Source organism: Oncorhynchus tshawytscha, linkage group LG01 (genome assembly GCF_018296145.1).
Source record: "Oncorhynchus tshawytscha isolate Ot180627B linkage group LG01, Otsh_v2.0, whole genome shotgun sequence".
NCBI lineage: Eukaryota > Metazoa > Chordata > Actinopteri > Salmoniformes > Salmonidae > Oncorhynchus > Oncorhynchus tshawytscha.
The window spans coordinates 79,537,942-79,552,438 of NC_056429.1; the positions used below are offsets into that span (position 1 = coordinate 79,537,942).

At 44.7% G+C, this 14,497-nt stretch overlaps 1 protein-coding gene across 1 annotated transcript in view; it reads right to left on the minus strand.

Annotated features, from left to right (window-relative positions):
• The window catches only part of LOC112257688 (RNA binding protein fox-1 homolog 3), a 737,323-nt gene that overhangs the window by 308,790 nt on the left and 414,036 nt on the right, over positions 1-14,497 (minus strand).

Consider the following 14,497-nt stretch of genomic DNA (forward strand, 5'->3'; position numbering starts at 1 on the left):
AAACTACAATTTCTGATTCAATATTCTGTTTTAACAATTTACATAATTCAATTGCCTCTGTAGACCAATTCCCTGAATTTAAATTCCTTCACTTCTTTCAACTCAACCCAACTAACTCATGGCAGATTCCAAAGACCAATTTCACCTCTAAACAAACTAAGAGGGAATATTCCTGGTAAACCTCGATATTTCCCTGAATTCTGAAAACTTTCAGACATTTTGGAAATTTGTTTAAATTAGTAACATGTTTGTTGTCAATTCCCACAGTTTGTAACAAAATTCATGATATAAATTAGAGGGTCTTGCGGGGCCGTGGTCATGTGGGCAACACTCCCAGCAACAAGCAAATGTGTTTTTATTTGTCCAATTAAATTCCAATTCCTTTCCAAATATGTTTTTGTTTTTCAATTCCAATTCAGTTCATACACAGACAGTCAAAATTCCAATTAAATTCCAATTATATTTTTTGAAGATTGCTGCAATTTCAATTCAATTCCAAGGAAATTCTCCACTTTTTTGTTTGAATTCCAGAGTTGAATTTGGAATATGAAATTAAATTGGAATTGAACCCAGCCCTCACCCATATAGTTTACTCACAGTGCAAATGTTTTGGTTCACGGAGCTGGATTTTGTCAGAACAAAACTCAGTTTTCTCCCTGCCTGTCTGTGGACATTGTGATGCATTGTGATGTATCATAGCTCATCCAAGTGTCAATGTCTCTATGAGCCCTCTACTCTCCACAGAAACTGATCACCTCACACATCTCTTCTCGATATCGAGAAATGGAAAGGTCATTTTTTAACCCAGCAGACACTGTAGAGGGATCATTAACGTTCTTCCATCAAAGAGATAGAGAGCAACACGATAGGCAGAGGAATATGGTGCAGTACGCATGGAGAGGACAGGAGAGGAGGGGGTGATTTCAGATTTTACACCAATTTGTCTTAATCTTGAAAACAATTGCGTGTTGCATGGCATTTGCGTGGTCCTTCATGCACCGGATTAAGACATGATCAAAAGTCACAGCTACACGTGTAAATAAATACATGATTTATCTGAACAAAATCTAGTCTAAGAGACAAAAAATTCCAAGAACGAAGATGAATCCATCCAGAGTGGTCTCCTAGTCCAGTGAAACATCTCATTGAATTCAGATGAAGCTCCTCCCTGTCTGGAGTCCTCATCAATTCAATCAGTATTTCTCTGATTCTTTCGACATTCTCACCAACATCCTCACCTAGATCAATGAGCAGCAACACCCCAGGCCAGGGCAACTGACAAGATCACAAACACATGTATCTCTCTGTGTAGAACAACCAAAGCCTACTCCATCAAGCCGAGAGGGAAAGGGAGAGTTGGAGGGACAGAGAGAGAGAGGGGGGGGGACAAGTGATACATGACGTCCTCGCCTGAACGACAGGTACTGAGCGAGGGATGATGGGGATGGATTGATAAAAGAGAGGAGTGGTGTCTTTATGGCAGAGTGACTGATGAGAGTAGAGGAGGAGAGAGATGTACGTTTGTACGTGCAGGACATTTGTTCCATTGTTTGCGCTTGTTTTCTGTCTTCATTTGTATAATAAGTACAGCGTGTGTGCGTGCATGTGTCAGCCTACTCTTTCCCTCTTTTACCCCTCTACCTCACCCCTCTCACACCATATCTCTGCCCTGTGGCAATCTACACCCTCTTTAATGCCTTTCCTAACCCCTCATTCTCCTCTCCCTCCATTAATTTCTTCCCTCTCCTGCATCCCTCTGTCCCTTCACCCCTCTATATCCCCTCCTTCCTTTGTTCTGTGTCCTGCATCCCTCTCTCCCTGCCATTCAGTCCTCTCTGAGCAGTGTGTGTGTAGGTGTGGGCAGAGCAGGGCAGGCCGGGAGGCAGGCCAGGAGGGCAGGTAGACCAGTGATGATTTAGAGGGTGTGGGATTGGAGGGTTCAACTCAGGGCTAGACACACTGACACACCCATTAATCAGAGAGAGTGGGAGGGAGGGAAAGGCGGGGGGAGAAAGGGAGAGAGGCATGGAGTGAGACAAAGACAGAGAGACAGGCAGAGTGAAAAGAGAGAAAAAGTGGAGGACAGCCTACATGTATAATTTAAGACAGCCCCAACCAAAATAGACATACTGTACTTGAATTCCTCCCTCCCACATCTCTTCTCTTACCTATCCCCAAACCTGTCTCTCCTCTCTCTCTGGATCTCATTGCTACCTCCAAATTCTTCCAACCCATGTGTGAAACTACCATGACTCATATCTGAAGATAGATGTTTCTGTGACAATGGCCATCTCTCTCTCTATCTCAGACATATACTAGTGCGGTTACTGTCAAACTCGAGTTCGCTCTCCTCTCCATACTCTCTCAGGAGTTGTGGTGAGACCATTTTGCTTGGGGGTGAGAAAGTTGTAAAGTACCGAAATATTCAAGATGTTTTGAACACCCACACACACATAGTGGAAGTGGTTCTGGCAAGCAGCACATAAGTGGTTCTGGCAAGCAGCACACTCATGGTTAATGTTCATGTAAGTGGTGCTGGCCTATCTAAACACTACCATACACTCATGGTTAATGTTCATGAAAGTGGTGCTGGCCTATCTAAACACTACCATACACTCATGGTTAATGTTCATGAAAGTGGTGCTGGCCTATCTAAACACTACCATACACTCATGGTTAATGTTCATGAAAGTGGTGCTGGCCTATCTAAACACTACCATACACTCATGGTTAATGTTCATGAAAGTGGTGCTGGCCTATCTAAACACTACCATACACTCATGGTTAATGTTCATGAAAGCGGACATAATGCACAGGTTTCTACTGGTGACTATGAAGACTGTGTCTCTCAGAGAGTAAGGCTTGTTCAAAACCACATGCAGACATGAAAACAAGAGACAACAATGAGTTAATGTGTGTGTGTGTGTGTCCTAGACCGTGACTCACCTGGAGATGAGCCCTGTATCGATCTAGCTCTAATTATATTAAAGCAAACCACGCACTCATCTAGGGATGCATATATTACAGACAGCGCTTGGGGACTCTGTGTCTGTGTGCGCGTGCATGTGTGTGTATGTGTGTGTGTGTTTCATGGTCTCTTATTTTGTGGGCGTGTTTATGGGTAAATTGTAGGCAAACAATACACTGTACACTATGAGTCGTCCACATGAGTAAGGGCAGTTACCTTTCGCCAACCTCCCCCTCCACACCGCTTTTACCTCCCGGTCCCCTCCCACTACTGCCCCTCCTCCCCTCCTGCCCCTACCGTATCGAGAGTCTGGCAGGGGAAAAGGAAGGAGAAAATCGATGGTGTGCGTCTCAATGAGAGTGGCGAGAGCTGGATTGATCTGCAGTCTAAATTAGGTCAACAGGATTGCCTATTTAAAGGCCAGGACCCCTTAATCATCCTTTTAGCTGAGATAGACTCAGAGACACACACACATTGGCTCTATACACACACACACACACACACACACACACACACACACACACACACACACACACACAAACACAAACAAATACACATGTGCCCCATGCCCTCGTACACAGGAACTCACTCACACACCTTCTATAGGCCACAGACAAACATATCCATGGAAGATAAAGCAGGAAGTGATATGTGGAGGGAAAGTTTCACTGCCCGTGTGTTGCGTTGGCCTTCCCAATCTCTACATGCTCAGATGAATTTTGGACTCATACATGACCTTACACTTGTCAAACGACTGAAGGCAATGGACTCTGAGAGGGAGAGAAGGCTCTCAAACATGGTCCCAAAAGGCATCCTATTCCCTATGTAGTGTAATACATTTGAGAAAAGCAGTGTGCTGGCTGTGCGTGATAGGCGGATGCCAACAGACTGGGGATCCAGCAGCCTCCTGGAGCTACAGAAGATCCTGGTCACACTGGGTTTCCCCCCTTGCCACTGGAATCCACCTTCCTACAGTGAAGTAGTGCTGTTGGGGATTGCACACCCTAAGTGGCACTTTAAATAACCTCATTTGAGCAAGTCTCCACTTCTGACCTTAGTGAAAACATCAACCGGACACCGGACTAAAGCCTGGCAGCTTTGGGGTGTCTGGTAACGGGGGCAGGAGTGACTGCACCGGAAGTTCTTAATCAGACCCCTGCACTCCAGCGGCACAGGGCTATTATGGTCGCCAGGAGTTGGGACTTGAGTGGCAGCTGCTCTCGGGAGACCCCTGTGTGACTGAACAGCCCTATTTAGGAGCCACACTGCTCACCCCAGCTGGCGAGAGGCCTAGAAAAGATGGCCTAAAAATGGCACACTCACTCCTTCCTGGATAGGCTAATGCACCTATCGGAAGTTCCACTCAGCTGTCGAAAAATGCAAGAGAAAATAATTCACCTAAAACTGGCAACATTAGAACATCAGAACTCTTTTGGACACCGACGACAATAACGACAGACGGAGAACAGCTCTGATCGCTGCAGAGCTAAGGTGCGACAACACTGATAATGTTGCCCTGAGTGAGACCACATTCCTGGATGAAGATTCACTGAAAGAGGAAGGACAAGGCTACACCTCCTTCTGGAAAGATCACTCTCCGGGTGGAAAGGTTACCCGCCGGGTGGTAAACATCAGCACAGTGTGGGACAGGCAATTATGAACACCCAGCCTCGCCGCAATACCTGTCGGCATTAGTGAAAGACTCATGTCTCTCCGTATCCTCCTAGCCAAGATGTGAACCTTCTCAGTGAATACACACCAACGTTACCCTCTGTAAATGAGGTAAAGGACAGCTTCTAGCAGTCATTAGATAAGGCCATTCACCACATCCCCAGGAATGACAATATCTTTCTGCTGGGTGACTTCAACGCTAGAGTGGGAGGGAACAACAGGATATGGAGTGGAGTGCCAGGTAGGCATGGTGTTGGGGTGGCAGGTAGCCTAGAAGTTAGGGTGTTGGACTAGTAACCGGAAGGTTGCAAGATCGAATCCCTGAGCTGACAAGGTAAAAATCTGTTGTTCTGTCCCTGAACAAGGCAGTTAACCCATTGTTCCTAGTCCGTCATTGAAAATAAGAATGTGTTCTTAACAGACTTCATAAACAAAAATGTGAATGGCATGAGACTGCTAACTCTATGTGCCAAAGATGATCTCATCAATAACACCTTGTTCAGCAGAAAGAAAAGAACAAATACTGGCACCTGATCGACTACGTCATTGTGAGACATTCTGATACCAATGACATCCTGCTGACACATGCCTTGAGGGGTGCAGAATGCTGGACAGGCTTGACCCCACAGTCCTGACCCTATAGTCCTGACTAGGTACTACTTTAGACCGGAGTCCTCTCTTCTCATCTCTTCCTACTTCATCTCACCGTGACAGAATTAAAAGCCCCCTATACCAGGGTTTCCCAAACTCAGTCCTTCTTTTGGTTTTTGCTCTAGCACTACACAGCCGATTAAAATAACTAACTCATCATCAAACATTGATCATTTGAATCAGCTTTGTAGCGCTAGAGCAAAAACCAAAACATGAACCCAGGGGGAGCCCCAGGACCGAGTTTAGGAAATCCTGCCCTATAGTATCACAACCACTACCTGGGACAAATCTGCATTCTTGCAAATCAATGCATTGCCACATTCAATAACTGATAGGTTGATTAATGGACATGTGCATCAATTTAGCAGCCACATAATCAGGGCCAGGCTGGAATGTGATCCCTGTTTAAACCAGGAAACCACCCTGGTTATTTCCTGTTACAGTGCTTCGTCTACTACAGGGATATATATATATTATCTATCGATTATTCATTAATTAATTAATAATAATGTTTGCGTCCCAATAATGTTTGCGTCCCAAATGGCACCATATTCCCACAGGGCTCCGGTCAAAAGACGTGCACTGAATAGGGAATAGTGTGCCATTTGGGCCAAATCCTACACTACCGTTCAAAAGTTTGGGGTTACTTAGAAATGTCCTTGTTTTTGAGAGAAAAGCCTTTTTTTTCATTAAGATAACATCAAATTGATCAGAAATACAGTGTAGACATTGTTAATGTTGTAAATGACTATTGTAGCTGGAATTGACAGATTTTTAAAATGAAATATCTACATAGGCATACAGAGTCTCTGCTACAAGTCTCTGCTAGGTAAAGCCCCGCCCTATGTCAGCTCGCTGGTCACCATAGCAGCACCCACTCGTAGCACATGCTCCAGCAGGTATATCTCACTGGTCACCCCCAAAGCCAAATCCTCCTTTGGTCGCCTTTCCTTCCAGTTCTCTGCTAGAACTGACTGGAACGAACTGCAAAAATCACTGAAGCTGGAGATTCCCATCTCCCTCACTAGCTTTAAGAACCAGCTGTCAGAGCAGCTCACAGATCACTTCACCTGTTCATAGCCCATCTGTATACAGCCCATCTATCTACCTCATCCCCATACTGTATTTATTTCTTTTGCACCACAGTATCTCTACTTGCACATCCATCTTTTGCACATCTACCATTCCAGTGTTTATTTGTCATATTGTAATTACTTCACCACTACGGCCTATTTATTGCCTTAACTCCCTTATTTGACCTTATTTGCACTCACTGTATATAGACTTTGTTTTATTTTTTTCTACTGTATTATTGACTGTATGTTTTGTTCATTCCATGTGTAACTCTGTGTTGTTGTATGTGTCGAACTGCTATTCTTTATCTTGGCCAGGTCGCAGTTGCAAATGAGAACTTGTTCTCAACTAGCTTACCTGGTTAAATAAAGGTGAAATAAAAAAATAAAAGAGGCCCATTATCAGCAACCATCACTCCTGTGTTCCAATGGCATGTTTTATTAGCTATTCCAAGTTTACCATTTTAAAAGGCTAATTGATCATTAGAAAACCCTTTTGCAATTATGTTAGCACAGGTGAAAACAGTTGTACTGATTAAAGAAGCAATAAACCTGGCCTTCTTTAGACTAGTTGAGTATCTGGAGCATCAGCATTTGTGGGTCCCGATTACAGGCTCAAAATGCCCAGTAACAAAGATCTTTCTTCTGAAACTCGTCAGTCTATTCTTGTTCTGAGAAATGAAGGATATTCCATGTGATAACCTGCCAAGAAACTGAAGATCTGGTACAATGCTGTGTACTACTCCCTTCACAGAACAGCGCAAACTACTGTTGGTAGCTTCATTAAATAGTACCCGCAAAACACCAGTCTCAACGTCAACAGTGATGAGGTGAGTCTGGGATGCTGTTGCTTATGGTCATGTTCCAGCAGTGTGTAGGAGGAAGATTCCTAGATGTGAGAAGTGTGCGGGAGGCCATGCAATGAAGGAATGTGTAGTATCCGTGGAAAAAGTTGTGTGTGTGTGTGTGTTAGCTGTGGGGGTGCCCATGTCAGAAAGTGTCATATGCTCAGGCAGTGAAGAGAGTAGTGGAGGAAGATGGGTACAGGGTGAGAAATCCTGAGAGGATTCCTGTGAGTAGGCAGAGACCAATAGAGAGTGATGGGAATAATATGTGCTTCAATGAGGTGGGTTTCTTAGCATTCATAGGTAAGTTTGTCAACTGAACTGCAGAAATGGATCGTAAGTCACAGAAAATAGAGTTTTTGTGGCAGCTGCAGAGAAGTACTTGGGATTGCAAGGTTTTACTGCAGAAGAGTTGCAGTGGTGTTGAGTGGCAATGTTCTGTCCTCCAAGGCACATGGCCTGGAGTATGATTAGATAGAGTTAAATAGTGGTATGGGGTTTATAATGAGGGCAAATATTTGGCATGGTAATTTCTCCTTTTCCCAATTTTGTATCGTAAAGTATAATATATTGTACAGTAGGTGGTGGCAATAGTCTTCCCGATCTGATAGGTGTGTGCTCCACCTCATGGCAAATGATGTAGAAATGCTGAAGCACAATATTTCATTCATGGTTTTTTAAATGATTGATGTAGCTGTTTAAAGCTTCAGACGCAATCGTTAGGCGAGGGTAATTTCAGTGTAGGAAAGGATGAAACAGCGTCTGTGCCACCAGTAAGTACAGATAGTAACGTTAGTATAAATCCCCTCGCAAGGTCCCTGCAGCCGGACAACTTTCTCACGGTTTCTGGAAGGAAATGCTGTAGGAATGCTCAACCGGTGTCGCTCATTCAGCCGACAGAAACTTTCAACCGGTTTTCCCCATTAAGCAGCGAGTCGGAGTCTGAGGCCGAGCCTTCTCTTGTCTCTACTCCTCCCGTTACGGGGTCTGAGACGCCGAAGCTTCCACCATTAGCTCTGACAAATTGAAAACTCTAGTCATTGGCGACTCCATTACCCGCAGTATTAGACTTAAAACGAATCATCCAGTGATCATACACTGTTTACCAGGGGGCAGGGCTACCGACGTTAAGGCTAATCTGAAGATGGTGCTGGCTAAATCTAAAACTGGAGAGTGTAGAGAGTATAGAGATATTGCTATCCACGTCGGCACCAAAGATGTTAGGATGAAACAGTCAGAGGTCACCAAGCGCAACATAGCTTCAGCGTGTAAATCAGCTAGAAAGATGTGTCGGCATCGAGTAATTGTCTCTGGCCCCCTCCCAGTTAGGGGGAGTGATGAGCTCTACAGCAGAGTCTCACAACTCAATCGCTGGTTGAAAACTGTTTTCTGCCCCTCCCAAAAGATAGAATTTGTAGATAATTGGCCCTCTTTCTGGGACTCACCCACAAACAGGACCAAGCCTGGCCTGCTGAGGAGTGACGGACTCCATCCTAGCTGGAGGGGTGCTCTCATCTTATCTACCAACATAGACAGGGCTCTAACTCCTCTAGCTCCACAATGAAATAGGGTGCAGGCCAGGCAGCAGGCTGTTAGCCAGCCTGCCAGCTTAGTGGAGTCTGCCACTAGCACAGTCAGTGTAGTCAGCTCAGCTATCACCATTGAGACCGTGTCTGTGCCTCGACCTAGGTTGGGCAGAACTAAACATGGCGGTGTTCGCCTTAGCAATCTCACTAGGATAAAGACCTCCTCCATTCCTGTCATTATTGAAAGAGATCATGATACCTCACATCTCAAAATAGGGCTACTTAATGTTAGATCCCTTACTTCAAAGGCAATTATAGTCAATGAACTAATCACTGATCATAATCTTGATGTGATTGGCCTGACTGAAACATGGCTTAAGTCTGATGAATTTACTGTGTTAAATGAGGCCTCACCTCCTGGCTACACTAGTGACCATATCCCCCGTGCATCCCGCAAAGGCGGAGGTGTTGCTAACATATACGATAGCAAATTTCAATTTACAAAAAAAAAATGATGTTTTCGTCTTTTGAGCTTCTATGCAGCCTACTCAATCCCTTTTTATAGCTACTGTTTACAGGCTTAAAGGCATCCTGGGCCATATACAGCGTTCCTCACTGAGTTCCCTGAATTCCTATCGGACCTTAGAGTCATAGCAGATAATATTCTAATCTTTGGTGACTTTAATATTCACATGGAAAAGTCCACAGACCCACTCCAAAAGGCTTTCGGAGCCTTCATCGACTCAGTGGGTTTTGTCCAACATGTCTCTGGACCCACTCACTGTCACAGTCATACTCTGGACCTAGTTTTGTCCCATGGATTAAATGTTGTGGATCTTAATGTTTTTCCTCATAATCCTGGACTATCGGACCACCATTTTATTACGTTTGCAATTGCAACAAATAATCTGCTCAGACCCCAACCAAGGAACATCAAAAGTCGTGCTATAAATTCACAGACAACACAAAGATTCCTTGATGTCCTTCCAGATTCCCTCTGTCTACCCAAGGATGCCAGAGGACAAAAATCAGTTAACCACCTAACTGAGGAACTCAATTTTACCTTGCGCAATACCCTAGATGCAGTTGCACCCCTAAAAACTAAAAACATTTCTCATAAGAAACTAGCTCCCTGGTACACAGAAAATACCCGAGCTCTGAAGCATGCTTCCAGAAGATTGGAACGGAAATGGCGCCACACCAAACTGGATGTCTTCAGACTAGCTTCGAAAGACCGTACCGAAGAGCCCTTACTGCTGCTCGATCATCCTATTTTTCTAACTTAATTGAGGAAAATAAGAACAATCCGAAATTCCTTTTTGATACTGTCGCAAAGCTAACTAAAAAGCAGCATTCCCCAAGAGAGGATGGCTTTCACTTTAGCAGTGATACATTCATGAATTTCTTTGAGGAAAATATCATGATTATTAGAAAACAAATTACGGACTCCTCTTTAAATCTGCGTATTCCTTCAAAGCTCAGATGTCCTGAGTCTGCACAACTCTGCCAGGACCTAGGATCAAGAGAGACGCTCAAGTGTTTTAGTACTATATCTCTTGACACAATGATAAAAATAATCATGGCCTCTAAACCTTCAAGCTGCATACTGGATCCTATTCCAACTAAACTACTGAAAGAGCTGCTTCCTGTGCTTGGCCCTCCTATGTTGAACATAATAAACGGCTCTCTATCCACCGGATGTGTACCAAACTCACTAAAAGTGGCATTAATAAAGCCTCTCTTGAAAAAGCCAAACCTTGACCCAGAAAATATAAAAAAACTATCGGCCTATATCGAATCTTCCATTCCTCTCAAAAATTTTAGAGAAGGCTGTAACTCACTGCCTTCATGAAGACAAACGATGTATACGAAATGCTTCAGTCTGGTTTTAGACCCCATCATAGCACTGAGACTGCACTTGTGGAGGTGGTAAATTACCTTTTAATGGCATCAGACCGAGGCTCTGCATCTGTCTTCGTGCTCCTAGACCTTAGTGCTCCTTTTGATACCATCGATCACCACATTCTTTTGGAGAGATTGGAAACCCAAATTGGTCTACACGGACAAGTTCTGGCCTGGTTTAGTTCTTATCTGTCGGAAAGGTATCAGTTTGTCTCTGTGAATGGTTTGTCCTCTGACAAATCAACTGTAAATTTCAGTGTTCCTCAAGGTTCCGTTTTAGGACCACTATTGTTTTCACTATATATTTTACCTCTTGGACGTCATTCGAAAACATAATGTTAACTTTCACTGCTATGCAGATGACACACATTTCAATGAAACATGGTGAAGCCCCAAAATTGCCCTCGCTAGAAGCATGTGTTTCAGACATAAGGAAGTGGATGGCTGCAAACCTTCTACTTTTAAACTCGGACAAAACAGAGATGCTTGTTCTAGGTCCCAAGAAACAAAGAGATATTCTGTTGAATCTGACAATTAATCTTAATGGTTGTACAGTCGTCTCAAACCTCGGCGTTACTCTGGACCCTGATCTCTCTTTTGAAGAACATATCAAGACCATTTCAAGGACAGCTTTTTTCCATCTGCGTAACATTGCAAAAATCAGAAACTTTCTGTCCAAAAATGATGCAGAAAAATTAATCCATGCTTTTGTCACTTCTAGGTTAGACTACTGCAATGCTCTACTTTCCGGTTACCCGGATAAAGCACTAAATAAGGTTCAGTTAGTGCTAAATACGGCTGCTAGAATCCTGACTAGAACCAAAAAATGTGGTCATCTTACTCCATGCTAGCCTCCCTACACTGGCTTCCTGTCAAAGCAAGGGCTGATTTCAAGGTTTTACTGCTAACCTACAAAGCATTACATGGGCTTGCTCCTACCTATCTCTCTGATTTGGTCCTGCCGTACATACCTACACGTACGCTACGGTCACAAGACGCAGGCCTCCTAATTGTCCCTAGAATTTCTAAGCAAACAGCTGGAGGCAGGGCTTTCTGCTATAGAGCTCCATTTTTATGGAACGGTCTGCCTACCCATGTCAGAGACGCAAACTCGGTCTCAACCTTTAAGTCTTTACTGAAGACTCATCTCTTCAGTGGGTCATATGATTGAGTGTAGTCTGGCCCAGGAGTGGGAAGGTGAACGGAAAGGCTCTGGAGCAACGAACCGCCCTTGCTGTCTCTGCCTGGCCGGTTCCCCTCTTTCCACTGGGATTCTCTGCCTCTAACCCTATTACAGGGGCTGAGTCACTGGCTTACTGGGGCTCTTTCATACTGTCCCTGGGAGGGGTGCGTCACCTGAGTGGGTTGAGTCACTGATGTGATCATCCTGTCTGGGTTGCCCCCCCCCCCTTGGGTTGTGCCGTGGTGGAGATCTTTGTGGGCTATACTCAGCCTTGTCTCAGGATGGTAAGTTGGTGGTTGAAGATATCCCTCTAGTGGTGTGGGGGCTGTGCTTTGGCAAAGTGGGTGGGGTTATACCCTTCCTATTTGGCCCTGTCCGGGGGTGTCCTCGGATGGGGCCACAGTGTCTCCTGACCCCTCCTGTCTCAGCCTCCAGTATTTATGCTGCAGTAGTTTGTGTCGGGGGCTAGGGTCAGTTTGTTATATCTGGCGTACTTCTCCTGTCCTATTCGGTGTCCTGTGTGAATTTAAGTGTGCTCTCTCTAATTCTCTCTTTCTCTCTTTCTTTCTCTCTCTGAGGACCTGAGCCCTAGGACCATGCCTCAGGACTACCTGACATGATGACTCCTTGCTGTCCCCAGTCCACCTGGCTGTGCTGCTGCTCCAGTTTCAACTGTTCTGCCTTATTATTATTGGACCATGCTGGTCATTTATGAACTCTTGAACATCTTGGCCATGTTCTGTTAAAATCTCCACCCGGCACAGCCAGAAGAGGGCTGGCCACCCCACATAGCCTGGTTCCTCTCTAGCTTTCTTCCTAGGTTTTGGCCTTTCTAGGGAGTTTTTCCTAGCCACTGTGCTTCTACACCTGCATTGCTTGCTGTTTGGGGTTTTAGGCTGGGTTTCTGTACAGCACTTTGAAATATCAGCTGATGTACGAAGGGCTATATAAATAAATTTGATTTGAAATTTGATTTAAAGCTCATGTTTAGGTTGACTATTTTAATGTCTGCCTCATTTGTATTATTACATAGTTGGGGAAAAGTGGGAGGAAGGGGGAGAAACGGTTGACAGCTCTCTTTAGAGCTAGTAGGCATCGCCTGTAGCTAGTTGTAGGTCTCCTTGACGAAGCTCCAACAGACGGAGAGATGTGCGAGTTGGAGCTAGGTGAGCTGCTAGCGGAACAAGCAGGTATTGGACAGGGAAGAAGAGTGGGAGTGCGTGTGTGCGTGCGTGCGTGTGTGTGTGTGCCTTATACACTAAAACCCACCCATGTGGGTTAGGCTTACTATCCTGTGGGCTACACGTGTTCCCAGCTAATCGTCCATGTTCATGGAACCACATTCATTCATGCGATAGATGATGGCTGTGGATAAAACTGCTGCTGAGAGAAGTCTAGCGCTCCGTAGCCACTTTACACAGACACACACACAGACCCTGAAGAAATCATGCAAATGATGAGAGAGAAAGAGGGTGAGAGAGAGAGAGAGAGAGAAAAAGAGAGGGGGAAGAATGGAAACTAAGTGGTGGAGGGAGAGGAGGAAAAAGACAAAAGAGTATAATTAGAAAAAAACAGTATAATTAGAAATAGAGAGAAAAGGGGGATCAGAGTAATCCAGTGGGCTTTGAATACATCAAACATTTTAAAACCAACTGATTCCTTTTGGCTGTGACCAAACAGAAAGACTGCTGTTCTAAATGGAATTCCTCTCATTCTAGAAACCCTTTCTTTCCTTCTGGCGGCTCAGACTCAAACATGGAGCCTTGCAAGGCGCCGCTTTCCAACCCTCCGGGACCATGATAGGAATCTAATTAACCAAAATCAATATTAACACCCAATTTTCTTTCTCTCTCTCCTTCTCTCCTCCATCCTCCAGCCATCTCACTGGTCGCACATTCATTTTCCCTCTGTTTTTTTTCACTTCCCCCCCCCGCTTTTTACTTTTACCATTTAGACACGGGAGAAAGTCATTTCAACACCCCAGTGATCCCAGAACAGAGGGAGAGTTTGAAGAAAAAGAGGAGGAGAAGGAAGTGGAGGAGGGGATGATTTGGAACACAATGCATTGTGGTTAGAGTAAAATGAAGACAAAATGAATGAGAAAAGGTCTGTCTAGAATTATTCCGTGTATGTACACAGACAGTCCAATAACAGAGAATGGCCTCTGTCTGTGTCCCAAATGGCACCCTATTCCCTTTATAGTGAAATAAACACACAGGCACACAAACCTCTCTCGCCACACATACTTACACAATGTAACACTCTCCCTAAATCCATGCCTGCTGGAAGATGTTTTAGGTTGGGAGCGTTCAACGGAAGAGGGGGTGGGGGGAGAAATAAAGCCTAGTTCACTAAAATGTGTATTTATTTATCAGGACCCCTACTTCCCACAGCTATGCCTAAAGCCCCAGAGAGAGCGAGATCTCCTTGTCCCCCCTTCACTTCTCCGCCTCTTTCATTCCAAATGGAAGAGAGTAAGTGTGCAAATCTAGTAAATCCTCAAGCGTTCCTCTACCCCATCCTCAGTTTCTTCCAGTGCCTTAGCCCTTGCACAATCACCCCATCCAAAAGGAGAGGTGTAGGACGTGCGGTGGAGGAGATCTTCTCAGCCTTGTCTCAGGGTAGTAAGTGAGTGGTTTGTTGATATCCTCTAGTGGTGTGGGGGCTGTGCTTTTGCA